This window comes from Thermobia domestica, chromosome 4, assembly GCF_964235325.1.
Source record: "Thermobia domestica chromosome 4, izTheDome1.hap1.1, whole genome shotgun sequence".
NCBI lineage: Eukaryota > Metazoa > Arthropoda > Insecta > Zygentoma > Lepismatidae > Thermobia > Thermobia domestica.
Genome location: NC_137457.1, coordinates 82,458,071 through 82,482,622, shown reverse-complemented (window position 1 = coordinate 82,482,622; position 24,552 = coordinate 82,458,071). Strand labels below are relative to the sequence as shown.

General features: G+C 34.4%; 1 long non-coding RNA gene across 1 annotated transcript in view; it reads right to left on the bottom strand.

Annotated features, from left to right (window-relative positions):
* Positions 1-8,679, bottom strand: part of LOC145683325 (uncharacterized) — a 366,867-nt gene extending 358,188 nt beyond the window's left edge. Inside the window, exon 1 of the long non-coding RNA XR_014131044.1 lies at positions 8,626-8,679. This is a non-coding gene — a long non-coding RNA (uncharacterized LOC145683325). The remainder of the gene's footprint in view (positions 1-8,625) is intronic.
* Positions 8,680-24,552: the final 15,873 nt, after the last annotated feature.

The window sequence follows — 24,552 nt, the reverse complement described above, 5'->3', positions numbered from 1 at the left end:
AAGCTATAATAGCTCTTCGTTCTTTTCAGTTGGTACATAAGGAAATAATCCAATCACATTTTATTCATTCTTCACTTTTTTCTGGTTACTTATAATGCTGCATCGATATTCATTTTTTCATTTATTTGAATAACCCAAAAGACTTACAGAAATTTTTAGGTAGTTAAAATGTTTTTTTTTGATTGTTTCTCGTTAATTCAAAAGTAAACAAGCCTATCAAATTTACTGTTTCTTAACTGTATTTTGCTTGGCACAAAATTCAATAGGTCGCACAAATTTACCAGTTGTTCCGTTTGCGATTTATTCTGATTTTAATATTTGACCTTTGACCTCGATTGTCACTACTTTTTGGTCATGTAAAAGTTGACGACCTATTGCTAAATGTGGAAACAGTACCTTAACACGTTGCTTCCTTTAAACGTTATTCCAGTGTATATATTTGACCTTTGACCTGGATGGTCACTACTTCGGAGACATGTAGTAGTTGATGACCTATTGTTAACATGGAAACTGCGCCACAATATGTGACTCCGTTTAACAGTTATTCTGGTTTTAATATCTGACGTCTGACTTTCATGGTCTCTACTTTTTGGTCATGTGGTATTTGATAGCCAATCCTAAATGTGAAAACACTACCTCAATACGCTGCTTCGTTTACAAGTTATAGCATTTAAATATTTGACCTTCGACATCGATGATCAGTACTTTTGGGACGTGTAGTAGTTGATGGCCTACTACTAAATGTGGAAACAACACCTCAATATGACGCTATGTTTCCGAGATTTTCGGACTTAAACTTTTGACATCGATGGTCAGTATTTATGTGATATGTTGTAGTTGTTGGCCTATTACTAAGTGTGTAAACTGCACATCAATACGTTGCTGCGTTTACGAGATATTCGGATTTGAATTCGATGGTTAGTACTTTTGGGGCATGTAGTAGTTGATGGCCTACTTCTAAGTGTGGGAACAGCACCTCAATACTTTGCTCCGTTTACGAGTTATTCTGGTTTAACTATTTGACCTTTGAACTCGATGGTCAGTGTCTTTGGAACATGTAGTAGTGGGTGAGCTATTATGAAATGTGGAAAAAGTATATCAATATGTGGCTGCGTTTACGATTTATTCTGCTTTAAGTATTTGGCCTTTGACCACGATGTTTAGTACTTTTAGGACATGCAGTAATTGGCGAATGCTATGTTACACAGAGGTTGATAAAACAGAACAGCTACACCCTGCTTTATTACATAGGAGTGCTGTTAAAATAGGTGTTCTTAGTCTTTGTGTAATTTCTGCCATGTTAAAACAGAGATTGAAAAATTGGCCATAGAGATAAGGTTCATAGCCTTATGTAATTTTCTGCTGTTTTAAAATAGTAGTTGAATAATTAACCATACTCTTCTATTAGCTCTGCCATATTACATAGTCTATTGTAGTTTCTGCCATGTTAAGATAGAGGTTAAAAAATAAGCCATTCTCTCTTATTAGATCTGCTATGTTGCATAATCTTCACGAACTACATCTGGTTTTATATTTAATCTTTAATTTCGAAGTACTATTTAAATCTGAATTGTAATATATTGTATCTTTAGAAGGTATGCAAGGTTAAATATTCGTCGTTTGAACTGTGACGTAGATAGTTCATGTCTAAAAGTGACCCTTTAAAATGTAATTTAGGCTATGTTAAATAAATATATTTTACCGAGTTTGAAAAAAGAGGTTATTGTCTTTTATAATGGCTCTATGCTTTTTGTTATTTTGAGTGAAGAGTGTAGTACATTGTCTTAAATTGACTTATAACTATTTATGAATACTATGTTTCTATATAAACTAAACGTAATACAAGAGCTGCGAATCAGGTGAGATTTCCGGTCTGACCCTCGGATAACAGTATAATCCTTTCTATTCGACCTTGTTTCAAAAGGGTCGTCATCTCATTTTGATGTTAGTGCCTATAGAAAATAGGCATATGTTAGTGAGTAGGTCATACGCAATAAGTATTGAAATTATTCGAAAATGTTGAATCAGGTGTTTTAAAATGTTTTCTCGCTTTTGATAAAACAATCAGTAAGTTTATTACTTTATCTTTATATGACAGTATCAGTCTTATTCAATATGGTACAAGAATGTGTGGAATGTTAATTATATTTACAAATTTACAAGTATATACTACAGGTATTTTAATGAGAAAGAGGAATAGTCCTAATTTGTACTCGATACACAAAAATTTAATAGAAAAGCTAATAAATCGTCCTTAGTTATACAGTTTGAATCTTAGTTGGTAGATTATACTGGAGTTCAGCGTCCATTATAACCTGGAAGCTACATGAAACGCGTTGTATTGCAATTACAGGTTTTGCCTAATTAGTATTTAACATTCATATTTAATATACTGACATTCAGGCTACACACTACATTTAAAATGTTATATATTAAAAAACTTATGTCTTGAAATGATTCTTCTAAAATATATACACAAGTGATTTCGTTAAATATACATTTTGAAAGGAAATATCTATGCTCTAAAGAAAATATAATTAAAAACTGAAAAGGAAAAAAATGTAATAGAACTGACCATATTAGGTTTAGAAGTCCAGTGGTTAACCAAGAATATAATATGATCACTCGCTGAAAGTTACTTCTGTTGAAATATAACTGACTTTCGAAGGCAATGGCATTAATATACGTATTATTTTTCTCTTTTCTCATTGCAGCATAGATTAATTACTTTTGTGTTCGTTGTACTTACTTTCATTAAAAATGTTCTTTCACCTACGAAGATGAAAGCAACAAGAAAGCATATTCTTACCAGTATACATAACTTAGTTTCGAATTACCTTGTCATTATGTATTTCAATAAGACTCATAGGCTGGTCTTAATATGTGTTTATAGAACTTCTGACAGCGATCTGAATAATTTTATTCAAAACCTTGAAATAATTATGGACTATTTTGCTCTGTCTAATAATCATGCTGTTATAATAAGTGATCTGAATGTAAACTTCCTTGTAACTAATATCGATGGGCAATGTACCCTTCGAATGGGCAATGTACCTACAAAAATAACTTATCATAGTCGCAGGGAACTTGATCAATTACTTTATATGTAAAAATATATAAACGGTACAGTTCCAGTCATAAATAGTGGATTCTCGGGTCATGAAGATCAACTATTTCACTTAAATATTTTCATTTGCAAAAGGCTAATCGAAACAAGCACTCGAAAGTCACATCCGAATACACAAGGATTTTTAATGAAAGTAGTATCTCCTATTTCAATTTTATACTTGTTATGAAACCTAGGAGGAAATATACACCAACAAATCTATAAATGAAACTTGGAACATTTTTCATGGCACAAACACTCCTTATTTCAATGAGACATTTCCTAGCAAACTTAGCCCAATTGCAATAAAAAATAACAAATCATGTATAACACCTGCGGCTAAAGTTTCTATTACGAAGTTAAAATCTTTAAATTAAGGTTATAAGACAGGTGAGTTAAAAAATGAACATAGTGTACTATAACAGGTAAAAAAAAAGACTTATAAAAATATCTTAAAATTGGAAAAGCACGATAATACTCAACACGCCTAATAAAATCTGAAAATAAAACCGACATATTATGAAGTATAGTAAAACATGGAACTAATAGTAACGAACGAGTAATTGAAGAAAACATTGAAATTTGATTCAAACGGAAATCTTACTAGTAATCCATTTATTATTGCCAATTTTTCAACAATCACTTAACTAGTATTCAGAAAATTATACTTAAAAATTGTCAGCATCCTTGAGAGCAGTTATTGTTTAACAAAATAAATAATTCATAGTTTCTATGCCCAATATCTAAAAATGAAATTTTAACAATAATGAAATAATCTAAACATACCTGGTTCACGATTCTAGATGAAATACCAATGTAATAGCAAAAGGAAGTAGTATTCATTTAGCAAGAGCGTTACGTTACTTAATAAATTTGTCTTTTCAAATCAGTGAATTTCCTGTCCTAGATGCAAATATTAAACCTCTATATAAGAAAGGCGTAAACATCCCAATACCAATCTCAATACTTTCTCCTTTCTCAATGATATTTTTATCTGTAATACTTAACTAAACTTCTGCTTTCTTTCCAAGCCCAACGTTATTTCGACGTCGCGGCATGGATTCCAAAAGAACAAATCAACAACTAGAGCAATACATAATTATATTGAACAGGAAGAAATGTATTGGATAATGGGAAGAAGTGCCTATGTATTTTTTAGATTTTCCAAAGGCTTTTGATTTAGTACCCCATAATATACTAATTGAGAAAGTAAAAGCCTATGGCTTATGCGGAGTAGTAAATGACTGGTAAGAATCCTATTTTGAAAACATGACTCAATATGTCTAAATAATACACACGGATAAAAAACGTAATCCCGTAGTCATCTCCCGTAGTCAATCCAACACTGTTTTAACCGTTATTCCACAGGACTCGGTTTTGGAAACTGTCCTTTTCGCTATACGTTAACGATCTTCCTAAATACTTTCACTCAGTGGAGTCAACCTTATATGCAGATGATACAAGTATTCTGATTACAGGTGAAAAATACGATAAACTGCAACAGCAAATAAAAAGCATAAAGAATCAATTACAGAATTGGTTTACTTTGCACAGTTTAAATGTAAATGCAGAAAAATCAGTGACCCTGAACTTTCACCATTTACGACAGAAACATACCATTTATCATGACATAAATATATCAATCACGAATTCTCACTTAAAGTATGTAACTTCAACAAATGCTTAGGTCATCGTATAAGTAACACCCTTACTTGGGATACTCACATAATGTCGTTAGCACAAAAACTTAATAATTGTTTCCTACGCCTTGAAGGTTATTAAAAATATTTTGGATATAAATAGCTGCAGAAGCATTTATTTTGGTATATATCAAATTTTATATAATATCCTTCCCAAAGATATTCGTAACATTGAATCAATGTATGTATTTAAATCAGTTACAAAGAAGTACCTATTTGACAATTATTTTTATTCAGTAGATGAATACCTATCTGCTTAATGCAGCTTGTTGATCGTACAGTGTAATTTTTCTCATATAATACCGTAGAGTTATTGTCTTTTAGCATGTAATAGTTATTTCTTTGTATCTATTTATTAACGTGTCCGACTCACACGCTCGTCTTAATTCGAGCTTCATGTATGATTTACGGATGAAAATGAAATGAACTTGAAATGAATGGTAATCTTTCCACGATTAATAAAATTTCAATGTGTCTTACGATGCATAAAAAAAGAATACTATACCTGAACATTGTAGAGAAAAATACTACTAAACTTTATTTTTTTCCTCAGTCTTGAGTCTTTGTTTGACACATATACTAGATTAATAAATGATTTTCTCAAGTGAGCAACAACGATTTCAGTAAATTTGTTATTTTACTTTTCAGCTCCTGCATCCCGTCGTCCTCTTGTACTTAAAGTTATACGCCCTTCTGATCATAACTAATCCTTCATCTATGGATTATAAATGGTATCATTCGTTTATGCATTCAAATATATATATATATATATATTGCGAGCAGTGTTCCCATCTAACATACACGTTCATGTGTAAGTGTGTCATTGAATGTTATTGTAGTGTATTGTAATAGGTTTTCTATCGTACTCTGGATAAGACACTAATGTCAGCCGTTTGAGATATTTTGCACTTGATGCCTTCTCACCCCAAACTAATATTTGTCATTTATTTTTCACCTAAAAATACATTCTCACTAACCCACTGTTTTAACGGAAATTAAACGTCGACTCTTATATGGTACATGGAGTGCCGAGAATTAACGTAAAACTGTGGACCCCTAAAACTATGGACATGATATTAACATCGTTTGATTTCGATTACTTTTTTTTTCATGTCATCATTCCTTCCTTCACCAGGGGTAGTAATAATGCTGAACTTAACCATAATTAGAAATTTTGCTATTTATCTTACTGATCCTGTAACAATGGGCTCTTGAGTAATGTCTGTCGTTTTCAATCATTTTATATAGTTTTCATTTCACTCCCTTTTGGTGTAATAGCTATCTTACCGCTACCGGAAGCTAGACCATAAGTTAAAGCTCATTAGAAGTGCTACTCTTGAACTCTGTGACCCAATTGATTCGACACTAATATCAATAATTTAAAGTTATTTTATACGTCAAAATTTCACGTCAAGGTAGAAATTTATACTGAATTTAAATGATATCTGGAGTGTCACTTTTTCTTTTAACGAAACCAAAAATTATTGATGGTACACTAATAACGGACTTTTATAATGTTTACCCATTAGGTTCAGCGGCTGAATTCCAACTTAGGTTGTATCCACCTACAACTTATTAATTTAGGGACACTACAAATTTATGAGCTCACAGCAAACCATCTGATTTTGATATTTCAATATCACTAACTCACATCCTTAAGTGCAACCGGGATCTTAGTAATCTCTAGAGATATTGGCATGTAATTGTTAATACAAGGATGCAAATGACAAACAAAATTTTGCTAGTCAAAGAAATAAAAGTACTAGCCCACAGCCCACAATGGAAATAACTTCCTTAGCTTCGGTATGATATTAAATACTGGCACGTATCGATGAACCACCCGTCCCGACGAGTGGGCGAGTGGTTATTTGCATCCCTGTGTTAATTACTTAAAATAATACCGAAGCTTTTTACGAAATGAAATATGAAGTAATGTTTTACCATACTAAAAATCTCAGGTAATTATGCAAATTGCTTCCTCCAGTCTGTATGTCAAATCAAAAAATGATGTGACATATTCTTTTATATTCTACTTAAGAATAAATACTACAAACATTATCTCATTGCACGTTTTGCTGTCTTCAAAATAATAAAAAAAAACTCAATTTAGTTCTATTGTTACTTATTGTTGACTGGAATATATTATAAGTTATAGCTGTAAATCTTATTTAATAATTAATTTGAAAATGATGTTTAGCTAGAAACCATTCCATCCGACTCTTCTGTTTTAAACGAGAAATTCATGTACCAACTTCAAGTCACAACACTATTGCATGTACGAATGAGGTGTAAACTACAAATTGAAACATAAAACATGAATGGGTCCGTTTGGCCAAGAGCATCTTATGTCTATGGAAAAATCGAGGGACGTAAAAGAGATAAACGAGATTACACGACAACTCGCTCTCAAGACGCGGAAAATAACTCTAAAATTAAGTAACTTCTGCCCGATATTATTTCAGTAGGGAACAGAAGTTTTCATGTACGGGTAACAGTTCGAGAAATAGTTATCCACCGTCCTACAGAGCGACTTTTAATTCCCAGTGCGATTCCATTAAGGATAATCTTAGCCTGGTTCGAGGGATAATCGATTGGTTGATATTAGGTTGCAACACGGCTCTCTTACATCAGTAATGCTACAAAAATATGAGAATACTGTCGAATGAAGTACTATGTTTTTTGAACATTTCTTTCTTTCACAGAATCAACTGATTACACTAACTATTCTCATGAAAAAGGGTTTGTCGATCCACGATCGAGTAGATGTTCCGTACATAATGGTCGACGTGGATGTTGGAGCTTTTCCATTAATTCTAGGATGTAACGATCTAGTAAAAATTTTACAATATAAACGAAAAACATTATTTTCGTTCATCACGCATTTGGACCAGGTGAACCGAATTACGAAACTATTACCCGTTCAATGGTTGGTAGAAATAACAGAACATACTCTGTCGTTTGCTTGCAACACCTTAATAATAGATCACCCGTGACAGATCATATTGAAAACATGAATCTTTATTCAAGGCACTCTTAATATCGTGTTGGCAGAACTTACTTCCTTTATTGCTATTACATCACGATTCTTATTATTATAGTCATGCCAAGCCAACGTCGCTTACAACGTACAATTCGTCCAAATTACCAGAATTCTCCCTGTTCCGTTAGAAGACCGTAATACCCACCCCGAAATATTTCGAAGTATCCTAACATGCAAAAAATGAAAATGATTCCTTTGAAATCTCTTAATGATAGAGCAAGGAACCAGAACTCTACATCTACGGAACATGATTTTGAAAACGAATGTGCTTTGCTGAAGGTAAACGAGAATGGAAGTTATATTTAACCACAAGTTCTCCCACGCAATGGTGTTTATTCCATTAGCCCTTCTGACACAATCGTATGTGTATTTATCACGTTAGTAAAGATTTTCAATATATCTGAGCACATATTTTACGTTATATCATAGTTACATTTCGGCATTTACAATCTTTGGTACTGTCAAATATACTAACGTTTTCTTGTAAAATTTTGAGGAGGGAAGCAATGAGGAGATGGCTTCTTGAAAGGATAAAGAGTAAAGAATGTATGAAAAAATTCTAAGGATAAAGGAAACCTAGGCAAAAGTTGAAAGACTAACAGCTAAACTCAGTAAAACATGTTAATCAAATTGTACTCAAACGGAAAAAAGTTTCACGGGAGGATAATTACTATACATAATTTCAAAATAAACTAATCCTAGCAATGACGTAATGGGAACTTATAATTATTTTTAATAATATATAACTTCTAATAAATGAAATATAAAAATTACATTACCGAATCACTTAACAGAGGCAATAATGTAAAAAGCTACTTCCAACCTATGTGCCAAGTAAGCAAGTGATGTGTTTATGCAAGATATTCTATGGTATTACGAAAGAAAATTACAAACAATAGCTCAGTTCACACACATTTATTTTGAAAATACAAAACAAAACTCAATTCTATTCTATTGTTACATATACTGAAATATTTTTGTAATATAAATTATATTTTCTGAATGTTTTGCAAATCTTGTTGAAGTAGGAAACATAACTTGGTTACTCTTTTCTTGTAAACGATAAACCCATGTAACACAACAGGTTATATTCATTATTTAGAGAACTGAAAATACAGATCGAAAATTTAGGAAGCCAAAGTCATCCTAGACACGATAACTTTTTTTAACTAACAACGATTTAAAACCAGTCGTCCATTGAATAGGTAGTTTATTTTCAGATTTTCCCTGGCTCCACAATCTTGGTAAAATGGTGCCTAAAACACAATCTTCCTAAACTATAGAGATAAAGTTTTTTAAAAAAACTCGGCTCCCTTACATTCTAGCTCAAAACATATTATTATTAAAAACAAAGAGCTTAAAACTTGCTGCAACTAAGGCCCTATACATTTTTTGTAGAATAAATAGTTTAGATAAAGCACCCTTAGGAAATCAATATTTCTTCTTCCGTAAATAAAAAAAGTCAAGTTTTAGTATTTATGTCGTTAATTTTGTAATTCCTGTATTTCTTAATCCAGTAGGCTCTCTTCCATCACATCCTCATCAGATTACTTTTTCCCTTTCAAATTCTTTTATTCCTTCCCAATCTGTCTCATGTCTCGTTTCTTGAATGTGTTTATAAATTGCGTTGTTTCCTCTTTTTAGTCTAGGGGCCGCAGTGGCTCAGTGGTAGAGCGTTCACCTCTGGTGCTTGGGGTCCCGGGTTTGATTCCAGCCCCCGCCAAGTGAACTTTGTGGTGGACAAACACCGTGTGCGTGGGTTTTCTCGGGGTTATCCCGTTTCCTCCCACTTTCTCCATTCCACCATTTCATTCATTACTCATCATCACCGTCTCCTTTAGCCTAACCGGCATAATCGGGGTTATCCCGTTTCCTCCCACTTTCTCCATTCCACCATTTCATTCATTACTCATCATCACCGTCTCCTTTAGCCTAACCGGCATAATCCTTTAGCCTAACCGGACGTAAAACTCAAAGACTTCTTTTTAGTCTGAACTCAGTGATAAAGCGCTCCCCTCTGGTGCTTGTGGTCCCTCGTTTGACTCCAGCTTGCGCGTAGTGGACTTTGTGGTGGACAAGAGACGTGTGTATGGGTTTTCTCGGAGTTCTCCCGTTTCTTCAAACTATTCATTCCACACCTCCATTCATTTCTCATCATCACCGTCTTCTTTACTCTAACGGGCATAACCGTAGGACTTAAAACTGAAAAAAAAAACATTTCATTTTTTTCTTTTTAGTCTTTCATTCCCTTATGTTGTTTCATCCCTTTTTCTAATTCCTTTTCTGTTTCCCCTACGTACTTATCTCGCACAATTTATAATTAACTTGGTACAATAGTCCTTCCTCTTTTGATTTTACCTCTCTTTCTGTCGTCTTTCCTTTTTCTCTCAATAAGTATATTATCCTCTTTACTTCTTATCTATAAGTTTTAATCCCTTGCTTCTTCAAGATTTTTATCAGGACCTCAGTTTTCTCGCCTAAACTTTCAATTCGAAACCATTCTTTCCTTCTATCTTTGCTTCCTTATCTTTCCTATCTTTTAAAGCTTCTCTTCTTTATCTGATTCCCTTTAATAGCTGACACGATATTTCTATTTCCGCTTTATTTGTTTCTTTCTTTCTTCGTAGCTATCTATAACTTTTAGCCTCTTTCTCATGCTGTGTATAAAATTCTTCTCGATCCTCATATCCACGTCACTCCTTTTATGAAGTATATCCTTGCATCGAGTTCTTTACTGTACCAGCTTGTCTTGAATTTTTTTCCTATTTTATCTATTGTCATGTCCATGAAGTTGACTTTCCTCATTTCTTCTATTTTCATTTCTAGTCGAATCTCTTTTTTTGGTCCTAAATTGTTTTAGCAAACCTCTTCAACTGTCTCTTAGGCAATTTCCGTATTCCAAGTCAGTCATTCACATTTCTTCAAAATATTATAAGATTTTGTCCTCCATCTTTTTTTGCTTTCTGTTCATATCTGTTCATTACTACCTCTGCTAGTACCGTGCTCAGTCTCTAACCTATACTTGGCCCCTCCTTTATACTCACTAATCATACATATTCAGCAATATCAGCGTTAGAGACTTCAACACTTTCTTTTTTTCAGTTTCTTATAATCTCATTTTCCATTTCTTCTTCTATTGTTTTAAACACGCATTCTCATTTAATGCTAGGGGAACATTACCTTTTCATCAATACTGAACAATATGGTTCTTTCTCTTCTTTTTCCCACCTCTAACTTAAACTTCTAGCTTAATTCCCAACATTTCATTATTTGGTCTCTTAATTTTACATTTTCTGTTACTATTACGCTATTTGCACTTACGTCTTCCTGCTCAGTTCATCCTAGTTGATTTTCATTTTCTTTCAAACCTTTCTCTCTGTTACCCATCAAATTTATTTTCCCAATTGTTCAGATATCTTATTACATCTCTCACAAATATAGATAACTTGTCTTTAATATTCACACTTTTTCAGGCAATTTCTCCCTGTCTTCGATTTCTTTAGTTCTCCTTCTCATGGTGTCCTACATGTGCTGCTTTTCTGCTTTCTTAATTAACTTTTTATATCTCACTGATTGATACATCAATACTTTCTTAATTATCTGAAGTTCTGTCGGCGTGCTGTTCCTCACATACCGTTTTCTAAGACTATCTTTCTTGGATATATCCGTCCTTCTCCTGTCCTTCCACTTATCTATTCTCATTTTCAGCATCGTAGGTACTTCAGCTTGCAAATTATTAATTGTAGCTCCTGGAAACTCAAGATCGCTGATAAAACTCCAAATGATCAAAATAGTATAAATACAAGGGTAGTTCAAGGTTGACCGGGATTTTCGTTCGTAAATAATCGATGAATAGCCAGATCATGATGAAACGTGCGGGTGACGTAATCTATTACCTCCCGAGTAACTAGCGCCCGACATGACGTATGCGTAGCAATTGCAGCGAACATGGCGGCAAGCAGCGTATCTGTGGCTGTGGAGCAGCGGCATGTAATCAAAGTTCGTGTGAAGGAGAAAGTTAAACCAGCTGCGATTTTCAGAAGATGGCAAGCACAGTAGGTGAACAAACGATGTTATTTACAAGAGTGTACGAATTGTGTGAACAGTGTCGCGAAAGACGGGAATTGGTGACAAATTAAGCGCATGGACACATTAGCCCGATTGCAGTCACACCAGTGAATATCGCACGTGTTGAGCAAATGATTCTTGAGAACCGGCGAGTAACATTGCAGGAAATTGATGATTTTTTGCAATTCATCACCTGCGATATAATGTGGTGGCAAACTTCAACCCCGGATACCAAAAGAAACAGCATGGAGTAGCAAGATAAAGGTTTCCTGCATTCCAAGAAAAGGAAATCGCAGCCCTACGCTGGAAAGATCATAGCAAGAGACTTCTTGAACATTAAAGGTGTTATCCATGATAATTGTCTGGACAATGCGAGTACAATTAATACCCAGTATTATTCCACATTGTTAAGTGGTGCTGAATGAAAGTACATTCGCAAGAAAGACATGGGATATTGCCTGGAAGTGTCATTCTTCTCCATGACAATGCCTACCCTCACACTACGAATGTCACAACAAAAACTCTGGCCGAAATACGCTGGGTAGTTCTGCCCCATCCCCCCAGTGATTATCATCTCTTTGCACCTCTTAAAGTATATCTGGGAGGGAAGACATTCATGACAGATGAAGCACTGCTGAACGATGTCCTACAATGGTTGCAACCACAACCAAATTTTAAGTTAAACACAGGCTGAATAAAACTAACTACCATAGTATGGTAAGAATTTCGAAAGCAAGATTATTTGAATCATGCGAGAAGTTATTGGCGAACAGGAAATTTACATGAATTTGGATCACTAGTCTCATAGATAATCATCTAGCCTTACTTTACAAGTAGTTCGACTTTGAACCTCATTAGCATCCTGAACATTACTGAATTGAAGTTATCGTAGTAAGAATTTGATTTTTTGGAGAAGTTGTTTAAGCTTACATTGAGCTAGTATTTAGTTTCATTTAGGAATAACCTCTGTATAAATACCTTATAGGTATAGTGAAACGAAATCGATTAACGAATTAATTGATTCCTTCTCTGTCATTTCACATTCTATGTTCAACGTAGATCCTTTAACTTTAAAACTAATAATAATAAAACCAATAGGATGAGGATGATTAGGGTTTAGTTAGCAACCTGACTGATTGAATATTCATTACATTGTTATTTTTATAAACTAAGTGGCGCATACGAGTGGATCAGCTTCGAACCCGTGGCCACAACTATTGATAACTAGGCGACAACATCCTATGATTAGAGCCCATTAGTATTTTAGATACCATATTTTCACCAATAAGCACTGTGGGAAGGTATTCCCGCCTGTAAGTCCGGGGTTCAATTCCAAGTTGATTCCCTCGCATGACAAAAGAAAGGGAAACAATTCTAACACTAGATTAAATTTATGTTTTTGTGGCTTTTTCAAGCTAGCAGGAAGTTTGCTTTGTTAAAGGAATACATATCTTTGTTGAGCGGTAACAGTTCTTAGCACACAAGCTACTGCGGTTACAAACAGGATGTAGAGTTTCCGCTTCATCGACTAACTGCTAACAACAAGTTGACAAAATAGCCTTTTTAAGATACTTATTTTTTTTATAACATTGCCACATTAAAAATTGCAATACATTATAATCTAAAATTTACGTCTTTTATCTCTTAATATACCAGCTTCAAAACAGACTACCTACAATCATCGGTTATTATCCCTAACTTCAATGCATAGTGACATAGTGGTTAGTGATGCATATATTGGAAGTTTTGGGTTCAATCCCAAGGAACATAGCATGAGGCTCGTAGTGATGTAATCAAGCAGACAGATATATTATGATATTTTCACAACGTTAGCCTCATAGCGTAACGTTGCTTTACAGCTATAGAGAAATACGATAATATCAATATATAAGAAGACAGTATAAGAGTAATGACTAGAGAAGCAAAAAAGACGGCTTTTTTGAATCGATGGGTTTTTCACGGCTTCTTGGGAAAAAGAACGAGAATTTTGGAAATTTTGGCTTTTTCCATTTTCATGATTTTTCTATCTAAATAGCTTTCTTATAGTATATTCTATAGTCAGATAAGAATTCCATGACCTACATGCCATATTTCACTCTAAAATTCACCACCAAGATGGATGAAACACATGTTTTACGAATTAAAGCTAACATGAAGAATGTAGTATTTGAGGGCAATTTTAGAAGGTATTTAACTTTATTTTAACTTTTGAGTTATCGACATTTTTTTTCTCTAGATCATTTTAGTTTGTCGACGTGTTTCATTTCTAAGAGCTTAGTAATCTAACTTCTAGCGCAAAAGTTTAACTTCCGTCAAAAATCCGTCAAACCGTATTACCACATTTCTGTTATAATGTAGCTGTACAACGATTTAGCAATAATTTTCCGGATACAACCTTGAATACCAATTTATACAAATAATCAGTAGCTGATTTAGAAAAGTACTTTGGGAGGGGTTTATCTGTTTGTTTCGTTTTCTAAAATGCCCTAATTTTATTTGGAAGGAGATTGAAGTTTATGAGTACAGGCATAACTAATATTTCGTTTCGTTTATATATTTAGCGATAGTGTTCCAGATACAACCTTGAAGATCATTTTATACTGAGAATCAGTGGCGGATTTAGAAAAGTATTTTGGCAGGGGTTTTTCTTACTATAGGGAATAAATATAAATATATTCGATTAAAGTAGATGTCCCCGAAGTAGCAGGACGCTCATAGTTTTATGAATTATTCATTGAGTATGACGTGAGAGAGCAATATATATTTGGTGAGTTAATTTACTGTTATGCATATACATTTCAAATTGTCATAAATTTTATATGTTGTGTTACATATGTTAATTGGTAGATTCGGTTATAATATGTTCCCGCGCACTGGTGTCTGTGGCATGTAAAATTTGTGGGGAAGGTATCAAAGAAAGTGATTTAAATGGTACTACCTAGCCCAACCTTTGTATTAACTTCGAGTCTATTTGTTACCTTTCTGCTGATGATTTTCCGTTACTACAATCTAGCCAACACAAAATTAAACGTTCGAAATTAGAGAATAAAAGACATGATAATGCATCGCCAAAAAGACGGACACGTCAACAAAGTGCGCTTCATCTGCAAAATAATAGTACTGCCTCACAAAAGAAATTAAATATGGGTGATAATCAGGCAAGCAATATGGACTGTTCTGAAACGGCGTCTGTAAATACCTGAATACTTCGTTTTCCTTTAGTTGTTTACATTTAACAGGAAATGAGTGTTAAGGTTGCCTTGTGTTTACTGTGTTTACTTGGTTTACTAAGTTTCCTGTGTTTATTTATGTCCTTATTAAGCTGTGTTACTGTTAATGTTAATGGCATGAGTTCAGAAACGAAACGTCAACTGTTTAAACAGTTTATATTTGACCACGATCCCGGAATTATTTTTTTGCAAGAGGTAGTTGAAGATAATTTTGCTTATCTCACTGTTTATAAATCTTATGTAAATTTGGGAGTGAACCGGAGAGGTACTGCAATTTTGATCGAGCACGAATTTGAGATTTCTCAGTTGCGCAGGACACCAGATGGCCGTGGTATTGGTTTTCTTTGGAACAAAATATTATTTCTTAATATATATTCTCCTAGTGGGCATAAGAAAATAAATGAACGTAAGATATTTTTTAATGAAACGTTAGTATATATGTTTAATCTGACATATGATCATGTAATTTTTGGGGGAGACTATAATTGTATTATTCGACCTGGAAAAGATGCCACAGGAGACACTAGTTATAGTCATGAATTACGATATTTAGTCGATGGACTTAGGTTACAGGATGTTGCTATTTTTAAAAAGAAAGACCATTTGTACACGTATGTCCGTAGTAATAGTACTAAGAGTAGAGTAGACAGATTTTATTTTAGTGATAGGTTGTGTACACCACAAGTGATGTATGATGTGCGTGGTAATTCTTTTTTCCGATCATTTTGCAGTACAAATATGGATCCCTTATTATGTACCACGAAAGGTAATGGGTAAATCTTATTGGAAATTAAACTCTTCTTTGTTAGATTTACCTGAAGTTAAAGAAAACTTTCGAAACTGTTGGATTAAATGGTGTGAACGTAAGCCACACTTCAACTCTATTCTCAATTGGTGGGAGAAAATGGTTAAACCCAATATCAAAACCTTCTTTATGCGCATCGCACAAGATCAGGCTATACAGACTACACATACTCTGCAATTTTATCACAAATGTCTCCAAGAATTGAGTCACAGGAATGATCTTCCAGATCAATATCAAAGATTGCAATTTTTTAAAGCAAAAGTTTTAAATTTGCAACGAAAAAACTTAGAAGGGTTTACGGCAAGAAGACGTGATCCTCTGACTATTCCACACGAAAGGTTATCCATGTACCAACATATAAAAGAAACTCGCCAACGAGAACGTCTCAGTATTCCTTCTCTTCATACAGGGGATGCGAATGTCCTTCAGAAGTAACCTGATATAGCGGCTTATATACTCTCCGAATACCAAAATAAATTTAATGACATACCTGATCCTACTCAGTCTGATCCGCCATTTCCTCTGCCGCAAGTGAATTTTCCTACCTCTGAAACACACCTCTTGACCCAACCATATACAATGAACGAAACCTACCAAGTAGTTAATTCTTGTAGTACATTGAGTAGTCCAGGAGTTGACGGAATTCCGTATGCTTTGTATCAATGTTATTGGGATATCATTGCCTCGGACTTTCTTGAAGTCGCTCATTATATTCTAGAGACGGGTCAGGTGTCAACCACATTTGCTACGGGGGTCATTGTTTTAATACCGAAGAAAGATAAACCCCAGGTCTTGAGTGATTACCGCCCTATTACATTACTCAACTGTGATTACAAAATTATTGGGAAATGTTTTGCTCGTAGATTGCATCCTTTCATGCCTGATCTACTGCATGACGCCCAAGGTGGCTTTAGAATTGGTAACAAAATGTTAGATGTTCTAATGGACTTCCGCGACACAGTTGCTTGGTTTGATACCACTGGTACTCTGGGTGGTTTACTGAGTTTAGACCTCTGTCAAGCTTTTGATAATGTGAGACATTCCTATTTATTTCATGTTATGCAACATATAGGGTTACCTCAGAAATTCATTCAACAAGTCCAAACCCTGTTTTTACATGCAGCTTCTAGACTCCAAGTCAATGGTTTCTTGACACCAGCATTCCCAATTCGTAAGTCCATACGCCAAGGAGACCCCTTGTCGTCGGTTTTGTTTAGTATATATCTCCTGCCTCTTATTACGGAACTCGATCGCCAGCTTACTGGAATTCCAATAAACGGCACTAAACTTGCATTGCAATCTTATGCAGATGACATTAGTGTCATTATCCGTTCAAAAGAGGATTATCAACAAGTTATGCAGGTTATGGCTCATTTTAGAACATCTGCTGGAGCTAGTATAAATATACATAAATGTAAATTTTTAAAGTTTGGTGTTACAACTCCGACTTATCTGCCGACTACTATATCTGTTGCGTCGCAAGTCTCTATATTAGGTATAGTCTACCAGCCAAATGTTTCCTCCATGATTATTTCTAATTGGAAGAGAGTGGTCACTAATATAAAGTTACTTTGTCAGGATATTCGTTATCGACCATTTAATTTGGAACAACGAATCTGGATTTCTCATAGCTATATTTATGCAAAATTATTGCATGTTGCCCAACTTTTGCCTGCTCCGAAGGATAGTCTCCGTCAAATTCAATCTTTGAGTGTTTGGTATATTTGGCAAGGGCAAATCTTTCGTGTGCCTTATTCAATATTACGTAAAAGGAAGGAGAGTGGAGGTCTTAATTTGATCAATATCCGTTTAAAGTGTTATGTTCTGTATTTCACAAAATGGTATTGTAAACTGTATCAGGAATCTCCTTCTTTCACTAAAGAGTGGGCCTTATTCTGGTATGAAGGAGTCGGTATACTTGCACCGTTAAATATAGGTAACTTACTCCCATCGGTCTCTTATTTAAAAGAACTCTTATTGGAGGGCAGTTATTTACAACGAGATCCGGCTCTTTCTTCTCGAGAGCTTGCAAAAAACTTGTACAATATAAGGTTACTTTCTGACCATACCACAGTCTCTCGTGTCGAAAGAATAAGTCCCACCTCTTGCTGGACGCAAATTTGGTAAAATATAAATAGTCCTGTCATACCACAATATATACGTATTGAGTGGTATAAAGTCGTACATGATCTTCTTGTTACACCTGCTCGGTTAGTATGCATTAACTTACTTGCAAACAACGTATGTCACTCTTGTGGACAGGAAGATGATTCTCAACATCGTCTCACGACGTGTTCTAAGGTTTTACCAATATGGCATTTATTACGGGCCATGTTAGGATATATATGCCACTGTGGAATTCAAGCATTCCCAGATACTTTATTACGCATTCCTGATTTTTGCTATATGCCGCAGCCTAAACAAAATTCGATGCTCTGGTTGTGTGCTTATACGGTGTACTATCTGGTTACTCATGTAGATTATTCAGAATACCAATACAAATTGTTTATGTACGGTGCGCATGTCAAATGTCAAAATGTTCCTTCTTATTATGGATTTTTTGCAAATTATTTGAAGATTTTGTTTCCCCCTCATAACTTGGGGCGGTTTTTTGATCAGTAGTTATGTTGTATAATTTGTAGTTTTTGTTAAATTGCACAAATGTATTGTTAAGCTGTCAATAAATCAGTTTGTAAAATAAGTGGTAGATCGTTCACCTCTGGTGCATGGGGTCCCTAGTTCGATCCCAGCTCGCGCCAAGTGAGCTTTATGGTGGACAAACACCTTGTGCGTGGGTTTTCTCGGGATTCTCACGTTTCCTCTCACTTTCTTCATTACGTCATTTCATTCGTTTCTCATCATTACCGTCACCTTGAGCATAGTAGGCATAACCGTGAGACTAAGAGTAAAAGATTTCATTTTATTTATTTTTTTTTCACAATACGTATAATAGGCGAAAATTCACTAAGCAGCACACTCTAAAAACGGTATTGTTATATTCAACCATAATTATGGCTGAATGTAACTATACATTATTGTTAATATAGCGCCAGCAAGAATTATGACTGGGAGTACAATATTATATTGTTAAAAAAATTAGCTGGGTCAACAATAATTATGGTTGTCCTAGACATATTTATGATATTAACAACTATGCCAATTATTGTACTTGCAACTATACAGCTGCTATATAATTTGAAATACTATATGATATGGTCATCGGAACTATCCAAAAATGTATTGTGTTTGTCCCTACCATACAATATATGTTGTGACACCAACTTATATAGTTGTTGTAAGCATACTCGAAGTGCTAAAATAGTTGGTGTGACGTGTCCTGATGCTTTCACGACTATACTTTATGGTCAGTATAAATATCTGCGTTGTTAGTAAAACTATATTGTTGTGCTGCACTTACCATAAATATTGTTGTCCGAGAAATGTGGTATTGTTATCGCAGCTATAGTTTTAGGCTGTCTGTACTATGGTCATGTTTTAGGCTGTCATGTTAATAACTATACCAGTATTGCTAAGGCAACAATACTGGTATGGTTATGACCATACTATTATTGTTGTCCTAACAATACTGGTATAGTTACCCTAACGATACTGTTATGTTGTCTTAGCAACACGGGTGTAGTGAGTGCTGCCATACTGTGAGTGTTATACGCGCCGAAAAAACCTACGAACTTAATGCAATTTTGGCTAAGAAAATTATCTGACTTGGTAGACAGTGTTGTTTAATTTTGAAGACGGAAATATTTACGCATAGGCATATGTGGGGTCTGATATTTACTGTTGGATCGCTTCACAGCAATAAAGACAAAACCAAACAACGCTGTCTACCAAGCCAGATAATTTTCTCAGCCAAAATTGCATGATGCCCGGAGGTTTTTTTTCGACGGGTTTATATTGCATGGGATTGTTATTATGTAACATGTCTTAAGGAAGGATGTTGACACACACACAACTATACACAAGTATTACAACTATACACTAGTTTAATGATAGTTAGCATTTTAGATGCAATCTTGTGCAGCAGCTCTCAGACTACAACGGCACCAATATTGCATATAGGCAGATTGTATCTAAAATGGTAACGATCCATGGTGGTATGTGTCGTCATCCTGTTTCTTAAATGTGTTACGTAATAGCAATGCAGTGCAATATAGGTAAAGTCCACAGTACGGCAACAGTCACTATAACAGCACTGGAATTGGCACAATGAACAGCAGTAGTAAAACTATACAGCAGCACCTGTAAGAATAATGTACAGACTACATGAGTTGATAGAATGCATATTTAATAATCTGATGTACATTCCAACTTCACTTAAGCAACCGTTTTATTAATTTATTCCTATACGTTTCGATGATTTCTTTATCATCATCCGTGGCTCAATGGTAGAGCGCTCACTTCTAGAGCGAGGGGTTTCTAATTTGATATCAGCTCACATGAAGTGGCCTTTTATTGGATAAACACTATGTACGTGTCCTTTTTCGTTATTTCACCATTTCCTCAAACCTGATTCATTCCATCATGCCGTTAATTATCATCATCATAGTTTTCCTTTGCCTGGAAGCATAATCGTGTGACGTTAAACAACGAAGTGACTTTAATGAATATTTATATTCACGAATTCACATAATGGTAAATTTTTCAGTCGTTAGAAAGAAGAAACACTATTATATTTCATTAATAGAAACCACAACTAAGGATTTATAACTTGAATGAACCACTTGAAGTGTACAACTTCGACGTCACACAATACGTGACTTTCTGTTTACGTCCTTGTATATAGTATATACATTCCTAAACTATATGTAAAATTAGATGGCTTACGAGCACATATTAAAGTTGAAAGTGCAACAGCGATTTTTAAACAAGAAAATCATTGTACAATAATATAATCGAACAACAGACTGAAAAGTTAAAAATTTAAAAGTGGGAGCAACTACTATTATAGTAATTGGAACTCAGAAAGCGTTTAGAATATGGACTCAGCATTTAAAAGAATTCATTCTTAACCTACGAATTATTTTGCTGTAAATGTGAACAGAGGGCCACGAACGCGGAAGTTCGTCAATCATTCAAATTCTTTACTGAACTGAAATCAGTGTTTCTTTCTTACCAAAAAAGTGAAAAAATACCATTGTGAGGGATCTTAACACTTACTGACGATAAGAACTTGTCAAAATGTATATGATTAAATTAACACAAAACGTGCTTAATTGAAATTCAAAGAAAGCGTTTCAATATAAGCTATATAGTCAAGTTACACTTACCTTCTTATCTTCATTTTCTTTTTGCACTCATGCTTTTTATTTTTGGTTAATAGCCCATTAAAAGACCCATACTACCTATAGTCCGCTTCATCCAAACTGGCGTGTGGCATCAGCCAATAAGCTTATAATGTGCTGATACTAAGCCTTCAGGGAGGAATCTAATCATTCTTAATTGTCCACAAATACGAATAAAATCAATTATGAATGATTCCTCCCTGAAGGCTTAGTAACAGCACACTGCGGGCTTATTGGCTGATGCCACACGCCAATTCGGGTGACGCGGACTATAGTAATATAGACTTCGTTCGATAATAATGGAAAAACTAACTTACTTTAGAACAGACTAATCCTTCTGTAGGTACGAATTCAAGTACATTCGAGGGATAACAAAAGTATACGACTAGACCGGGAGACTTGGTTGTTCTCGGAGACCAGGGTTCGAGTCTCGAACCAGTTATTTCATATTTTTCATTCTTTGAATATGATAGAATTTGCACTCTGCATGGTAAGTCAGAGACCCAGGTTGGATTCCTGTCATAATATGTTGCAAGATAACTCAGATTAAGCAAACAGGAACTCCCAGAGGAAGTTAACAGAAATCTCGTACTAACGAAAATTTAAAAAAAACTCGTTTTATATATATATATATATATATATATATATATAACACATAAAAGTACGCAAATATGAAGTAGTTAAGATACTTTGAATAAAAATTTCTACGATCCATCAGAAGCTATAAAACAAAATGTCATGGGGAAACTTTGCCTTCAGTGTACATCTAAACAATAATTTCTTATTTATCGTAATTCCTAGTTCTTTTAAAATAGTAAGTAATGGTAAGTGCACGCACAAAGCAGACTTTATCAGAATTCATTTAATTGTATTTATTTTTTCATAACCAACACAATATATTTTATATTAAATTACAACTTTAATATAAGTAACGTATATATTACATATCCAAAATATATTTGTCTTGAAACAAAGTAATCTTTTAATAAGGATTAACAAGTTATACTTCTTTTCTTTAACAAGTTATACTAGAAACAACACCATCCCTATATCAACAATACCACCATTCTTGTGCATGTTAGCTTTAAATCACCTAAATATCTTCTTCTCCGCTTTCATTTTTTCCACAAGTTATAACCTGTAGCAAATATAGACGGAGAAAAATACTGCTTTCGTGATTTTCTAAATATTAAGTCGCTTAGAAAACATCTCCAGAAACACGAACAGCCTAACAGGTGTTTACTGCAAATGTTTCTCACCATAACCGCGTTGAAAATAATCCAAAACCCGTTGCTTCAGCTGTGACTTATGAATTGGTGTACACGTTGTTCCAAATTTTAATGTAGAAACTTATGAAGGATCAACCAATGATCAGCCTTTCCAAGATTTGATGTAGAAGTTCATGAAAGAACATTTGGAAAAGACGTTATGCAGGTTTTATTCTATTTAAAACCAAGCTTGAATAGCAGGCCAGATATACAAGAGTGCATGATCAGAACATTGTCGATTACATAAGGAACATTTTGGTTGTGGATAGATAGATATTCTGAAGGAAAATGTATTACAAAAATTGTAGCCTTTACACTTACCCTTTTCAAATATCCTCATCTTCACTCTTTGTCCTTCCACTAAGGCACCAACTCATCTATAGCCTGAAACCAAATATACTCAATAAGAAATTGTCCATAAATTGTGAACGAAGTCAAAACCAATCTTAAAGCTATAAACTCACACACACACACACACACACACACACATATATATATATATATATATATATATATATATATATATATATATATATATATATATATAGAGAGAGAGAGAGAGAGAGAGAGAGAGAGAGAGAGTGTGTCTCGAAAGTCCCCTGACATAGGGTAACACTAATTATCAGAGTTTTAACAAAACGTAAGAGGGAAAACTATCTCCAAATATGATATTTTCAATCTACAGTGAAAAGATCTTTTAAATGGGACGAGCCGTTTGGGCTGTACACTCTTTATGCACACAACGTTAAACGAAAATGCAACGTTGCCATTTACCTGGACCCCCAGCATAAGTGAATGAAGTTACTGTCTTTTACGCTAACATGTCGACGGAGAGGCCCCCTTTCAAACAGTAAATTCATTCACTTATGTTGTAGGTCTAGATTAATGCCAACGTTGCATTTTCGTTTAACATTGGGTGCATAAAGAGTGTACAGCCCAAACGGCTCGTCCAATTAAAAAAAAATCCTTCACTTTAGAGTGAAAACATCACATTTGTAGATGGTTTTTACTCTTACATTTTGTTGTAACTCTGATAATAACAGTGTTACCTTATGTCAGAGGACTTTTGAGACACCATATATATATATAAGTGTTAATGAACAGGTGACTCCTCACATGGAGCATATTTCAATTGGATCCGAATATCTGTTTCAGAATCCTCCGGTGCTTGTGCAACAATTTTTAGAGAAGCAGTTTGGGACTAGTTAAAATTTTATGAGTACTTCCAAACTGCCTATCTAAAAATCGTTATGCAACAACTGGAGAATTCTCAAAAATGGATATTTGGATAGGGCACATACTAATAGAGCTATGTACCTTTAAAGTTAATCTGGTCACTTCTTCGGCAGTCTTAACTCCGAAACTATGCACTTTTAACCGCAGATTCACTTTGGAAACTAGCTTATTATACAAATTTGTAATTTCATATATGAAAATAAATGGTATTATTTTTACCTTTACGTGGAAAAAGGAGAATCTTTGTTGGCTTTCGTATTTTGTGGGTCTCCACGTTCCAGCTGTGTCTTTCTTCTTCAAAGTTGATGAGGAAAATGTCTTCTCAATAAAGTAAAAAGGACTGTGCTTCTTGTATCTGGAAGAAAAGAGTAAGCATTCAGCATCCCTTTCAAACTTAAGAAAATAAACCGTGAAACATTCATTATCGTTCTCTTTTAGTATAAAGCATCCCCTTGGAAATACTTGTTACGTTACATAATCAAATTTGCAGCCACTGTGTCACTATTTTAAACCACAAATTATTCGGTAGTATGTGTTATCATGCTAATTAAAAAAAATAAACGAAGTTTTCCCACGAATAAACTTTATTTCCAAGGCCTATTCACAAGTAGTAAGACACTGTAAATATATATTTTGAACATATGTCACCATGCTCGTCAAGGCAATTATTCGAGGGGTACAAAGCATGGTAACTACATAAAAAAAAAAACACCTGGGTCAAGTCACTGAAGCCATGCCACGATTGCCTGCTCCATTTCCAAGACAAAGCATGCTCTTCTAACCCTAAAAGACCATGTTA